Source organism: Leuresthes tenuis, unplaced genomic scaffold (genome assembly GCF_036924035.1).
Source record: "Leuresthes tenuis unplaced genomic scaffold, fLeuTen1.0.hap1 SCAF_19, whole genome shotgun sequence".
Classification (NCBI taxonomy): Eukaryota; Metazoa; Chordata; class Actinopteri; order Atheriniformes; family Atherinopsidae; genus Leuresthes; species Leuresthes tenuis.
In genome coordinates, this window is record NW_027325373.1 from 18,454,040 (window position 1) to 18,467,016 (window position 12,977).

General features: G+C 38.2%; 1 protein-coding gene across 1 annotated transcript in view; it reads left to right on the plus strand.

The window, feature by feature from the left end:
- The first annotated feature begins 11,598 nt into the window (after positions 1 to 11,598).
- LOC140277438 (3-hydroxy-3-methylglutaryl-coenzyme A reductase-like) overlaps positions 11,599 to 12,977 on the plus strand; it is a 33,611-nt gene continuing 32,232 nt past the window's right edge. The window contains exon 1 of the mRNA XM_072372456.1: positions 11,599 to 11,621. The gene's annotated coding sequence lies outside the window, so the exon portion shown is untranslated. The remainder of the gene's footprint in view (positions 11,622 to 12,977) is intronic.

Here is a 12,977-nt window from a genome sequence, read left to right on the forward strand (position 1 = left end):
GTGCGGTGCACAAGCAGTGTGTGTGTGTGTGTGTGTGTGTGTGTGTTGGGGGGGGGGGGGGGGGGGGGGGGGGGGGGTAGGAGAGGTTTTCACAAGAAACAGCTGCGTGCTGCTGAAAAATAACACTGGAACTGAACCAAAACAGTAAAGCTATACCACAAAACCAAAAAGGTGACAAAAGATGCAAAAAAGGGTATGAAACCCTGCAAGTCTGTCACCAAATGTGACATTCTACACTTTACATATAGCGATTTAATATGTTGTTGATTTATGTTTTATAAAATTAGATTAATTACCGCTGATTTAAAGCTCCAATGTGTAACATTTTGCACATTTTTTATAATATTCCTACTCTGTTGTCATTCATTTAGAAGGAGTTATATTCAAAGAACTTTCACTTTTTTTTTGGCAATTTCTGCAACTTGATGTCTTATAAACCTCACTCTATATATTCTAAGTTGAATTATTGGTATTAATTAACTTGAGCATTTCATGCTATTTCTGCTTCTACAGTTTGGTAAATAAATCAGTTTGGAACCCACCTTTTTTGTGCATTACGTCAAACAATGTGTCCTCAGGGTCACAAGCATTGATTTTTCTCTCTTGACTTCAAATATGATTAAATTTCAGTAAATGTTCGAATAATCTAATATCCACAACCAAAATTCAAAGATTATGAAAGAAGCCCAAAACACAAAAATGTTTTTTTTTTTCCTTCTGTTCACATTAATCACCTCAGCTTTATTACATAGAATAGTTTCATTTTCAGAAGTCAAAACATCAACGTGCTTCAACATTAATAAACCAGCACTTATTCTTGTACTTTTGCCAGAGTAAAAGTTCAAAATGTTTCTTCCATCACTAAAGAAAGCATGAGCTAAAAGCTCTCTTCCATGCCTTCAGCCCAGCTAACAGTGGTGGATTCACAGCTTTCAGGCACATACCCAGCATAGAAAATCCTTGCTCATGTTAAACTTCAGACCAGTGCCTTGGGCAGCCTCATCCCTCTCCGGGTCCCTTGACCCCCACCCTCCCTTTCCCTCCCTCCATTCACCACCCCTTCAATCCCCTTATCCTCCTCTTTATCCCCTCCTCTGGCTCCACATCCCCTCCTCTCTCTGTGGGGCCAGGTGGGCAGACGGTGGCCCAGGTCTGCAGTAATTTTCCCCCTGACTGGTTTTAATGTAAAGGGTAATGTGAGCGGAGACAGGCAGACAGCGTGTGTGTGTGTATATATATATATATATATATATATATATGTACGTATATATTCTCACACACACACAAACTGGAGTGTGTTCCCCGGCATCTACCACCCCATTACCAAGAAGCTCTACATCCGCTTTATTTATTTCTTCTGTGCTCCCTCTGTTTACTCCCAAGAGTATTTTCCTCAATTCTGTTTTTTATCACTCCATCTCCTCAGCTGCGTATCTCCAGCAGAGCAAGACACACTCACACAAGCACACAGAAAAATTGGCAATGGACTGAAATTAGCCTACTCTATAAAAGTCCAAAACAAATCCGCTGTATGCCCACATGCACACACGCCTACACTAACACCTAAATATATACACACCAACACACTCACATGGAAACTTGCACAGGGACTTGTGCTCCAGTAAACCTCCACCAAACACTCCTGGTAACCTTCACCTTTTTTTCACCTAGTAGCATCTGGTTATCAGCCTCACACACGTGGACAAAGGTGCACACTTGCGCTTGTGCAGCCTTTAAGTCGTACACATGCACACACACACATGTGTATGTGCTTCCACGCACGCAGACACAACAGTCCCATTAACATCAGAGCTTTCGTAATGGATGTGTTTGCAGTGCTGCTGTGGGAGAGAGCAGAGACCTGAAGTAGCTGTTATAAATCACTTGCTTGTTCCCCATCCCCCCTATCACACACACACACGCTCACACACACACACACACACACACACACACACACACACACACACACACACACACACACACACACACACACACACACACACACACACACAAGTCCTCTATTGGCATCACTTCATGGGGCTCCCATTCACTGACTCTGCAGCAAACACACAATCTCCCTTTCTCTCACATACATATGTGCAGAGACTATCCCCCCTCCTACTGCCTCTACCGCCTGGGGTGGGGAAATCCTATTACCCTATGAAGAGGAGGAACACATCATTAATTACACCCACATACTCTTTTACACACACAAACATGTGTGTATGCCAAACTTCATCGCAACACACAGATCACAGCCATTCACGCTGGGACAAAACTCAGAAAAGAGCTGTATCACGCAGCAATATTTCTGTATATTTCTCTGTCACCTGCATCTTGACAGGTGACATTAGAGCTGAGCTGCTTTATCTGATCGCACAAACACACACACACTCACACACAACAGAGGCCTCTGCTTCGAAGAGAAATGTGTCAGAATGCATGAGAGAGCAAAGTTACGATCACCAAGAGAGATTTCAGGCAACACGGACAGGCAGATCAGGGACTGTCAGAGCGTCACCCTCAGATTTATTTCCAGTCTCAACAGCCTTTTCAAGGTTCACCAGATAGATGGGTGCCATAAAGTGATACATGCACACTATAAAATAAATAGAGGGGAGGTAAGCAGTGCATAGCCAGGCTGTCAGGCCAAGTGTTTATACACCCAGGTGGGCACCTTTCGGACACTTCATGCTATTTCTGTCCAAGCAAAGATAGAAAGCAGTGAGAGGACGCTGCAGTGGAGTTTCAACACTGTTTCTTTATTGATTGTTAATGGAACTATGGATTGACCTTTGTTTTGGTCGAAACAGTAGTGACTTCATTACAAGTAGTGTATGCTTATGTATATAAAAAATTCTTAAAATCCCCGATTGTTGGAGGCATACACACCCAACAAGTGGAAAAAAGCTTATCAAGTAAATGAACATACAGGAAGTGATTTGTCATGAGCAGGATGTGTGCTGAAAAGATCCCTCCTTTATTAAAAAAAAAAAAAAAAAAAGATCTTCAAAAGGTAAAAGCCTGTTTGATGTGAAAAAAGTACCAACTCAACATGCTTTGGTATAATCTGTCACTAAAAGAATCTATTCTGCCTAACAATACTTCTTAATATCAAATCAAATTTTTCAGCAGTAAAATCACACATAACACATTCTTTTCACTTTTTTTTTTTTTCCATTCACAACTTGTCCGGTCTTGACACCTGAGAATGTGCCAGTTTTTGCCTGAAATAATGCAAAAAGAGCCAGCTGCCTTCTCCTCCACACAGCCACAGCACCACCAAGTGGATCCCGAAAGCCACCACACACTGATCAATCAGAGGAGCCGGTTAAAGAGAGTGAAGAGAGCCCCAATCAGCACCTGGTAAAAATGAGAAACAAGAACAACAGCATTCAAGTTGAAGAGCAATTCTCACCATCAAAGAGGTAAGACTGAAAAACATTTGAGAAAAGTTAAAGTGTTTTTTTTTTTTAAATGGTAGTCAATGATTTCTTATGAATGTCTCAATTTTAATACCAAGGTCAAGGAATTATTCAAAAAGAAAAATCACTCAGAAAAATAGATCAAGATACAAAAGCATGTTTTCTTCTCTCTAGTTGGAGCTGCAGTGATAAGATGATATCAGTAGCTCATTCAAAGCGGGTCATGAATGCAGATCTTTGCCTCGATCTGAGAACAGCGTTTTCACTTTTTAATACTCTGCTTTTTAAAAGCTTAGTTTCACCAGAAAACATGTCACGGGTACATTTTTCTGCATCTCCAAAAGCAGTTGGTTTCACAATCCATCCATGAAGAATTGTGAGGCAGCATGTGTTGATTTTTTTAATCCTAACCATTCCAACAAGTCCTCCTGTTGAAATGAGCACGCGGGTTATTTGTTGATTTGCTCAGATACGACCCATAATGGCATCCTGTAAAGCGCCGCTCCTAAAAGCTGCAGGAGCACATTCATGGTTGCCATTTTACCACGCTGTGCTATAAAATGTCTGATCTTATACAGACTGTCCATGAAAAGATTTGCAGATAAGAATCTTTTTGTTACAGTAAGCGCTGGTTGACCTGAGCCTGAAGACTCTCAGACATGACTTTCAGACATTTAATCTGTGCATCACAAGTTTTTTAATATTTCATATTTATTATGCAAATGAGACCAGGACTTACATGCTTTTGTTGCTTTTGTGTTTTTGTTACGCAAGTCTGATAGAAGACATGAGAGAGAAGCTAAATAAATAAATAAATAATCTCCAAAACCTCAAAGACTGACTGCTGCATGAAAAAACAGGTTATTGTCTGTAATCTCTCACCTTAATCTAGTTTCATTGAATGGATATTGTGTTTTGAATGATTATTGTAACCTAGCAAATGTGTTTATTAAAAATGTCATCCTGTTATGTTATGTGCATAGAAGATTTAATCAGGATAATGTTTTTAAAGCTTTAAAATTATTGTTGTTTTATTTTTTACTTACTTATTTTTACAGTGCACTGATTGGACACAGTAAGATACCAGCAAATTCTGGACGCAAATGTCATGTTTTTTTTGTGCAAATAAGCATTCAATTAATACAAGATCAGAGAGGTTCCTCAAATATCCGTCCACCCAAAAATGTTTTGATCTGTGGTTTCTGTGTTTAGGAGAAAGTTGAACTGAAATTTACATTGATCATTTTCATTAAACTTTGAGGAAACATTATTCATGAGATGTTAAACTAAAGATGGGGTTTAAAGGAGGGTAAAGTTTCTGACAAAACATGTGGAAGATACTGGGAAAGGAAGGGTGAGGTCCAAGTGTTCATTTCGGCTTCTGCTTTCTTTCACTGCAACTCCTTTCTACCTTTAAGAGAAACCTTTTTACCTGCATCAGTCCTTTGATATAATGCATCTTTTTATGTGCATTTCACAACTGGTATACAGCTTATATAGACATGGAAGGTAAAAGGTAGAGGGTATATCTATAGTGTCTAAAATTTGGAAATTCATTAAAGTTCAACATGAAAACCACAGCATACAAGTTGAGACTAAACTGTTATGGAGCAACAAAAGTACTTCTAAACTACATTCCTTTTGAGTTTTGCTAACCTGAAAATCAATTATCTCAACCTTTGTGTTGTTTTGGGTCACGGGGCATTATTTTTTTTTTGCATTTTTTCCAAAAGTCCAGATTCTACGAAAACAGTCGATTAATTTAAAACCACAGATCATTCTCTGAATACCAAAATATATTGCATCATATTTTCCTTTCTCCACAAAGGTCACCACTGAAATATTATTAAAGCACAACATTTTGACCCTGGCAATCCTCAAGGTTTGCTATGATAAATTATTCTTTACTTTCTTCTTTCCTGCGTGGAATATCAAAGATATTGGTCCATGAAATTTCAAAATTGTTTGCCTGTTCCTTTCGATATTCACTGACCACCACACAATGCAAATTATTATTTTTTTTAATTTAATCTGTTCTCTCCTTGGAGTAAATGAGCAAGCCAGGAGACAACATTTGATGAAAAGATGCTCTTGTAAATCAACTTTTGAAAGTACTGTTTGTACTTCTCAAGGATGTTGTATGCTCACTGCACCTATAATTGGGGAAGAGGAACTTTCCCTGGAGTTAAAAAAAAAGCACAATATTTGCATATAGAGAACATTATTTGACTCGACTCTTTGTTCCTCTCTCATGTTCCTGTTGTCTCAGAAATCAGTACGATAAGCACAACAACGTAGCATTCCACTATGAGGTGGAGGCACATAATGCGTTTCAGTCCCAGTCCTTTTAAGTGTTTTATTGCATTATTCATCACCTGTATGCCTGCTTCTGCTCCTACAACGTAAAAAAAAAATCATTTTGCACCGATTCTTAAATGTAATTTAGAGTTCACAATTTCCTGGAGGCAGCACAGTCTCCAGCAAAACAACAGTTAAGTTTTATGTTTCTGGAAACAAGAAATCATGGAATGTGTCATTTCTGAATGTAAAAGACACTGAGGCCATGATGACTGAAATCATGTATTTTTCCTTATTTAGCTTTTAAAAAAAAATTTAAATCATAGCAAGTTACTTATAATTACAAAACGAAAAAGAAGGTAGCGACATGACATACCTCAGGTTGAAATGAAGTGTTGTTAAAGAGTACACAAGTCTGATAGCTGAAAGTGTGTTCGATCTGTCAAGCATCACAACTGTTTTTGGTTGATCAAGTTAATGCTTTAATTCATGTATGTGTCATGCATATAGTGCATGTATGAGGCAAAGTCTTGTATGACGGTGCTGCCTAATCTCTGCCATAGATCCACAGATATGACCCAAATCTGCATTTTTTTTAGAGAAAAATTGGGGCTTTTTTTTTTCACCTTAAAACAAATCTCTAAATTGCATGAAAAGCACATGGAGGCCATGCAGCTGGGTACTGTAACTACATATGTGAAAATAAAAGGGTAAAAAACTTAAGTGGGGAGCACAGATTTGTGTGTATTTCTGCTTTCCAAAAACAAAATCAGGCAAGCAGTGATTCATTTACCTGGATACTTATTAAACTCATTGACGACTCATCCTGTAAAATAATCTGGTGAGACTTGTTTATTCTCTTGAAGCAGAAACCTCTGATGATTAGCCATGGAGGGTAAGATGTTCAATGTGTTAGAACTGATTCATATTTGGTTTGTATGTCTGACTTAATGTGCAAAAAAAAAAAAAAAAAAAAGGAAAAAAGAAATCATATGAAGACGGGAAAAGCTTCTTTGGAACAAATTTCCGATCGTCTTTTTCGAATTCGATCATTTTTCGTCATGAAAACTTGACAGACACCTGAGCATTGCCTCTACAGCTCCAAACATCTGGCACGTCGACTGTCAAGAGTTAAAACATAACATTCACATGAATCCTGACATGACTTTTAGCGTAATGGGTTAAAAATTCTGGTAACTGTAGTAAAACAAATTATTTCAGTGTGCTCAACCAACAGGCATATTTGACATTATGAAGTATTGTGTTTTAAAGCTAACCTGGATCTAATCCTGAAAGCTTAAAGTAAACAGTGAATGAATGACAGGAAGGAAGCACGCCAAAGGCAGCCCCAAAGTCAAAGTCTCTCAGTGCATTTGGAACAAATATAGCTCTCTGACTGTTATAAGACACTGAGAAACTCCTCAAAAGGACATTGTACCCTTGAGAGCTTTTTCATTACCTCCTAGTATTTATACCCCAGACAGGAACCCTGAAGAAACGCAACAGCCAGTGGGTGGAAAGAAGTGTGAAAACCATGTCATATTATTCCTTTGTCACATATATGCTAGGTAAACCCTGATCTTCACTGTTGGTCTATTCCTCTGTGTCTTGTTTAGGTTTTAATAGGCTAATGTTAAGAACTGTTGTTAATATGGCCGACATTTTGCCCATGTTTGGTTCTGGCTGCGTCACAGATAGTTCCTCACATGCTAGAAAAGCTCCCACTTTCATGTAAGAACTGAAAAAAGGTGTTTCTCGACTGCAGGAACCTTTTCATACATTTTATTCTTATTGGAAGCAGTTCCCTTTTTCATTTTATTTTTTTTGTGTCCGTGCCACTGGAATTGTTGCAAATTAAAGGTAATAGAACGCCTTTTATTGGTTCTTCTTTTATTCTTTAGAGTATTGGCTCATCCAAATAAGGGGCGGTAACTATGATGCAACTGTACAGTGAAATAACAACACTGAAGCCTTGGTTTTATCAAGCCCAAACGATGACTAACGATGGGATTTTCACTCTTCCCAACCACTGGCTACTACATCACTTTAGCATTCCTATCCCCAGTGTGAACGCAACAAGCAAAAAAGCCCTTGGATGAGACATTCCTTGCCCTTTTTTCATAAGACGAGAAGGTTTTTAATTAAATATCTGTGACATACTTTGGTCAAAATATCACAAAAAGAGCAGCTTCTTTGCTACTATAAATTTATATCACTATTCACATGACCGGTTTAAGATGTTAAAACACTAGTCAGTAGTCATAATTCTTCGTAATCACACATGGGCTCCATAAAGCCTGAGCTTCACGGTGGCTCAATTCCTGTTTTACATTTTAAGAGGCTAACATTTAAAACGGTCGCTTCTATAATTGCAAAGCTACTGGTTGAAAAACAAATGGAAAATGAGAATTTCAAACTTCTGACTGGTAAAAAAAAAAGAAAGAAAAGAAATAATGTGCCTATCAGAAATCAGATATTCTTGTATCCCTATTATATTCTTTTTTCTTAAGTGAACAATATCACCTACCTGCTGATGAGACTTTGCTTTTAGAATTAAAGCAAAAACGTTTTGTTGAAATACAGAGGAGGAGGCTGGGTGAAGCGAAGAGTATTATCCTGTTTTTGACCATACTTATGGATGATTCTTCTCCAAAGAAAGAGAGAAGACTGCGTAACACTTCAACCAGGACACTTTAATAAGAGCAAGCCGCTTGAGTTGAAACAGAGCAGATACATCATTGTCATCAGTTATCGTCCAACAATCCATGTAAAAAAACTTCCTGACTTATATAGAGCAGTGAGTTGTCCCTGTGATTCCCAAAATTATCGTCGTCTAAAGGTAACTTGTCTTGCTTTTGCTGATTTGAGCATCTTAATCTAACTTTGCTACAGAAGGAGCGCCCTTATATACTTTAGCCTGCTGTCAGAAATAGTAACACAGGCTTTCTCCACCTGTTTCTGTTGTGTTTTAAGGAGTTTTTGAGTTGCCAGTAAATTCAACCAAATGAATGCTTTGAAGTACAAAGAAAAGGTATTTCTTCATGATATGTTTGTCACATTCTGCTGAAGCGTGGACCCTGGCACGGCGACACAGAAACGGGTGAAGTGGTTTGTATTCCAAAATGTTAACTTTATTGAGGACTTGCACACAAACACATCACCTGTGGAGTGGACAGAAGCAGGTAGACAACAAACTCACAGGTAAGCTCAGGTTTAACACTGGTTAAACCTAGAACACCAAAATAATCACTGATCATGCGGACTATCTGGCAAAGAATGAGGAGAAAACCCAAGTATTTATACATGGAAGATAATCAAGATAATTAAGAGAGAATGGGAAACTATCAGGGCTGCATGGCATCCCCCTCCTCCTGCTGGTAGATGGAAAATCAGGAGAAAACAAACAAACACTAAGGAGGCCCTGGAGTAGCATCTGTGGCTGTGACAATGTCCCATTTAAAGTCATGTTATCCTATGGTTGTTGTTTGACTCTGACTGTGCCTAAAACCCTTTATTTCTGTGAACTACAGTCAGTTGCATTTCCTGCAGTTTGGAAACAAAATAAGAAGAGAAACTATCTGTAATCAGAAAAAACTAGGCAAAGCAGCTCATTTTTGTGTGAGTCATGGATGTTTCCTGTTATTCATAAACTAACAGTCCAGTACAACATGGCATTGTCTCTCATTGTCTGATACTGCTGGGGGCTGGATTTAATATCAACAATTTCTAAATGCAACAGGATTTGACGACACGGAAGGGTTGAACAAAGGTTAGACCATTCTTAAAATGCTCCAAAGTATTTTACAGTTGACCGTTATTTACTTTCTATTTGTACTTTTGCTTGTACATGGATGTCCAAGTATAATGATGTGCAAATATGTTTAATGGATTAGATTCATATTAACAGGATGAATGAAGGTAAATACCTTACTCTGGTGTTCAATACTCAACAACAATGGATCAAATCACCTTAAAAGAAAATAACTCCACCTGTTTGCTTTGTGAGGGGATTCTCAAACATCTTTCAGTGAGGAGAAGCTCTTCAGAATAAACAGCTGTCCATAGTGTCCTCATGCCTGTATCAGGCCCTGCTAGGAGTCAAGGAAGCCAGAGCTGTTAGTACAACAAGGTTGGTAAAAGGCTGACTCAGTTAACAATGCCAAGCAGCATATTTTTTTTAAAGTCAGTCTTTGAGGTTTAGCTGTTACGCAGTTTTCAGCCTCCCCTGAACTGAAATAAAAGCACAACACAGGTAATCAACTGTGAATGTGTTTGCAATGTTGTCTGTTTAATCATGCATCAGACTTGGAGTTGTGCTCTGACCACCTCTTGAAAAAATGTCTGGAATTAGCTCCTTTTTTCAGTTGTTTTTTCCAGATTTTCTCTTTAGGGAAATATATGGACACAATGTTCACCATCTGAGTCCTCATTGTGTCCAAGTGTTGTTTGATGCTGAGCAGGTGTTGTACAGAGGGTTAATCAAAGCTTTCTTTTTTATTTTTTAACCAATGGAAACAGCTGCCCTCTGTAGTGAAAAAACAAAAAACAAACATTGAGGAACCCATGACCGAAAAGTGCAGCTTAGAGGATATCCTACCATGAAAATAACAACTTAAATTAATATCAAAATCGTCCTGCACGCTTCCTTTTTTGGATAAAACTGAAGACATCTTGGCATGGAGTAAACATAGCATAACTCCAGGCATAACCCTTTTTTTTGTTAGAGAAGATCATTTCAAACTTTGAAGTTCTACATGGAGACATACAGTATGTGTATTTCAAGGTCAAACGTAAACTATCCAGATTATCAAGATGTGGTAAAAACTAAGATTATGTTGTACATCAATAAATAAATGAAAACAAAAGAGTGGTTGCTGATTATGAAGTTCAGTAGTGCAATAAAAATACTGCATATTAAGCAGCCATGACTTTTATGATTGATTAACAATGTAAGCAATGAGTTTTAAACTTATAGATGTATCTTCACTGACAAAGATTAAATAAATGTTAGGTTTCAACCTATGAATTCAATCCATTCAATCAGTGCACAGACCAGATGAGCTGTTCAGACCAGGTATCAACATCTGTCCTGGATGATCTGATTACAAACTGAGTGCATGTGAGTTGACACTGTATTAAGATGATTCCTCAAATGTGTGTTGAGTGACCACTTGTGGCCTGAGTCTTTCAGCGAGCTGAGCAACAAACGGCAGATCTACTGATGTTTTCTCGAAACACAAAGACATTCAGTGGCCTAAAATGTAAATTAGTTTTGCAGATTTCTTTTTTTTGGTCATTTTAATACATTTGGAAAAAGCTGGTAGATTATCTTAGATAATTTATTATTACAAACTTAGGACCGTGAAAAGCTACAAGTTGAAATGTTCTGAGAAAAGATCAAATGAAAACCAGGAGTATATATGCTGAGAGAGTGACGAGGGGATTGAAAACAGGTGAGAGTTAATCAGCACCAGACACCAGATGTAACAGAATAAATTAAGCAAAAAAAGGGGAAGCTGTACAAAATAAAACAGGAAGTAACCAGAACACAAATCCAAAGACACTGACAGTCAGTACACCTCTGCTGACTTACAATACTGAAGCTTTTAAAGTCTCCAGATTTCATTGTGAATCTGTCATTTTTGAAAAGTCTGAAAACATATGCTCACAAAAAACAACAGCTTTAATCCCTGTTCTCTATCCACGGGCTCCGTGTATTCTGTCATGCCCATAACACATCCAATACCTTCCATTCATTTCTGCCATCTTACATTTAAACACCAGATCTGAGGAGCAGAAGTATAAGCAGCTCAGTTCTCAACATTCAAGGCAAAGCCTGAAAGATGACTCCCTGCACCAACGGGACAGATCAGCAGTTTGACTAGCAGAAAGTCTACTGTGAGTAATTCATCATTAGTTAGTTTTGACACACAAATCATTCTGTTTACATATTGTTTAATTCTCTATGCATCCTCACTGGCCATGAAGTTGCAGTGCAATAGTCTTTGAGTGGCGCATGGGCTTAATTGTCCTAAATGCATTCATTGGCTGCACCTGCGAAGATGTGGCTATGAGATGCCTGGTGTGGTTTGCAGGAGAGATCATCATTGTCGGTGGCTTTTGTTTTGCCTAAACTTTTGAAGTCTGAGTAAAGCGAAAATAAATGTGTGCTTTGAGTTTGTCACATCACAGACAAATATGCTGTTAATCACCCAATGATTTAAAGACCCATTAGGTCTCTAAATGACACAAAAATGAGCACCCACTGGTGCTGGGTATAGGGGACTCCAGGAGTACCAGAGGCTGCAGTTTTCTGACACTCATTTTTCATGATAGCTGCTTAGGAGTACAAATTACCAAGAGTAAGAAAGAATTTATTCCAATCAGTACTCTGATGGCAAGTGCTAAATGTGAATTATGTCTCATTTGTTGACATTAAAATAAATTATCGAGTATATTAACTTGAAAGATCCAAATGTGGCAACACACCAGCCAAAACTACTAAACTCCATTTAAAAAGTAGTAATTTAATAATACACTTTATTTAAAGTGTAACATGGGGAATAAGGAGCTTATTTTTGACAAGAGTGGAAATATGGGTCAGGATTATTTGGTCAAATTTATTTTCCTGTCAACTTAACACAAATTCATCAATTTTTGTAAAAATAAATGTAGTGGCAAACTTCAATATTTACTCCAAAGCCGCTTTGTTTATTAGCAGTAGGCTGGTACAGCTGGCCCGACTCGTATGTTACTGTTTTGTGTTCCTTAAACTACTCACAAACCACCATATTCATGTCGTAGTTTCGCTGTTTTATTTCTTGTTGATGAATTCAGGTATTTCCATTAATACACATCCAAGTTTTTCTTGGACGTAACAGTAACATCTGAAATATGAGGTCAAAAAACACCGAAACTTGTCTTCAGTCCAATCTCCCGTCCAGAGCGTGCTTGTGGCGACTGTGGAAAGGAACGACTCCCTTTTAACAGGAAGAAACCTCTGACAGAACCAGACTCAGGAAAGGTGGCCATCCGCCTCGACCAGCTGGGGTTTGAGAAGACAGATAAGAGGGAAAAGAGGGGGGAAAAACACCATAACACCATTCAAAGGATACCTGTTGGAACAGGGAAACACAAGTTAATAACCACAATGATGTCGCATGTACATAATATAATTTGAGAAATTAAACAGGGGGAAAAAGAGAGCAAAGTGAGGAAAGGTGTGACAGATGAGGTCCCCCAGCAGTCTAAGCC